The following is a 1,900-nucleotide window of genomic DNA, read 5'->3' as shown; positions in this document are numbered from 1 at the left end:
TGCTGTTGCCAACTGGTCTCCCTATTCCATCAGGGCTCTGGTCATGAGTTGTGCATCAGCGTAATGGAACTCGAGTCTCTACACACACGGTCAAATAGTCAGCCAGAAACTTAAACTCACCCTCTCCCCTCTGAAGCCAATATACACTGAAGAAAAATATTAAAAACGCAACGTGTAAACGTTTTGGTCCTGTGTTTCATGGGCCGAGATAAAATATCACAGGAATGTTCAATACGCACAAAAAACCATCTCTAAAATGTTGTGCACCAATGTGTTTACATCCCTGTTAAGTGAGCATTTCTCCTTTGGCAAYATWATCCATRTACCCCTGACAGATGTGGCATATCAAGAAGCTGATTAAACAGCATGATCACTACACAGGTGCACCTTGTGCTGGGGACAATAAAAAGCACCTAAAAATGTGCAGTTGTGTCACACAACACAATGCCACAGATGTCTCAAGTTGAAGGAGCGTGCAATTGACATGCTGACTGCAGGAATGCCCACCAGTGGGGCGTACCTGCACCGTTCATAATACAGCAACTATTGTCCCAGGTCTTCTAGTCAGATTATTGTAGATTGGGTCTACTTTAACCTGTGCCAAAGTCCTGCGTTATTCTCCCAAGAATTAGAATATTTGCCTCACGCAGCGCGACACATCTCCTTCACATAGAGTTGATCAGACTGTTGATTGTGACCTGTGGAATGTTGTCCCACTCCTCTTCAATGGCTGTGTTGTAGTCGCTGGTATTGGTGTAAACTGGTTCCGTGCCATACACGCCGATCCAGAGATCCCAAACATGCTCAATGGGTGACATGTTGGTGAGTATGCAGGTCATGGAAGAACTGGGACTATTTTCAGCTTCGCAGGAATCTGTGTAGCTCTTGAGACATGGGGCTGCGCATTATCATGCTGAAACATGAGGTGATGGAGGTGATGAATGGCAGCCATGCCTCAGGACATCATTACGGCATCTCTCGCGCATTCAAATGATGTGGAATAAACGGCATTGTTTTTCATTGTCTGTATTTATCCCTGCCTGCATACATAACCCCAATCTGTTGACAAGTTGATTAGAACACGCGAGCCCACACAACCGCCAAACACGTGGTCTGTGGTTGTGAGGCCGGTTGGACGTACTCAAACTCTGTCAACAGCTCTGGTGGACATTCCTGCAGCCAGCATACCAATTACCAGCTCCCTCACAACTTGAGACATCTGTGGCATTCTTCTCAATCTCTGCCTTTGGATACCTTCCCAAATGATACTGGGTTTTACGCAGTTCACATTCTGTTTACAAGAGCCCTATGGAATAGGGAGCCAGTTGGACAGTCCGAGTCTCTACACACAGGTCAAATAGTCAGCAGAAACTTAACTCACCCTCTCCCCTCTGAAGCCATATACACTGAAAAGAAAATATTAAAACCAACGTGTAAACGTTTTGGTCCTGTGTTTCATGGGCCGAGATAAATATCACAGGAATGTTCAATAGCCAAAAAACCATCTCTAAAATGTTGTGCACCAATGTGTTTACATCCCTGTTAGTGAGCATTTCTCCTTTGCAAATAATCCATCTACCCCTGACAGATGTGGCATATCAAGAAGCTGATTAAACAGCATGATCACTACACAGGTGCACACTTGTGCTGGGGACATATAAAAAGCACCTAAAAATGTGCAGTGTTTGTGTCACACAACACAATGCCACAGATGTCTTCAAGTGTGAAGGAGCGTCGCAGATGTGCATGCTGAAATGCGCGACCCACCAGTGGGCGTACCTGCACCGTTCAATAACGCGCAACTAATTGTCCAGGTTTCTAGTCAGATTATTGTAGATTGGGTCTAACTTTAACCTGTGCCAAGTCCTGCGTTATTCCTCAAGAATTAGATTTCACAACG

At 45.1% G+C, this 1,900-nt stretch overlaps 1 protein-coding gene and 1 long non-coding RNA gene across 2 annotated transcripts in view; both read right to left on the bottom strand.

The window, feature by feature from the left end:
• The window catches only part of LOC112068517 (elongation factor 1-gamma-like), a 27,208-nt gene that overhangs the window by 6,168 nt on the left and 19,140 nt on the right, over positions 1–1,900 (bottom strand). The window lies entirely within an intron of this gene.
• The window catches only part of LOC139023945 (uncharacterized), a 7,439-nt gene continuing 6,081 nt past the window's right edge, over positions 543–1,900 (bottom strand). The window contains exon 2 of the long non-coding RNA XR_011475181.1: positions 543–641. This is a non-coding gene — a long non-coding RNA (uncharacterized lncRNA). The remainder of the gene's footprint in view (positions 642–1,900) is intronic.

This window comes from Salvelinus sp. IW2-2015, unplaced genomic scaffold (genome assembly GCF_002910315.2).
Source record: "Salvelinus sp. IW2-2015 unplaced genomic scaffold, ASM291031v2 Un_scaffold552, whole genome shotgun sequence".
NCBI lineage: Eukaryota > Metazoa > Chordata > Actinopteri > Salmoniformes > Salmonidae > Salvelinus > Salvelinus sp. IW2-2015.
This window is presented reverse-complemented; position numbering and strand designations above follow the sequence as displayed.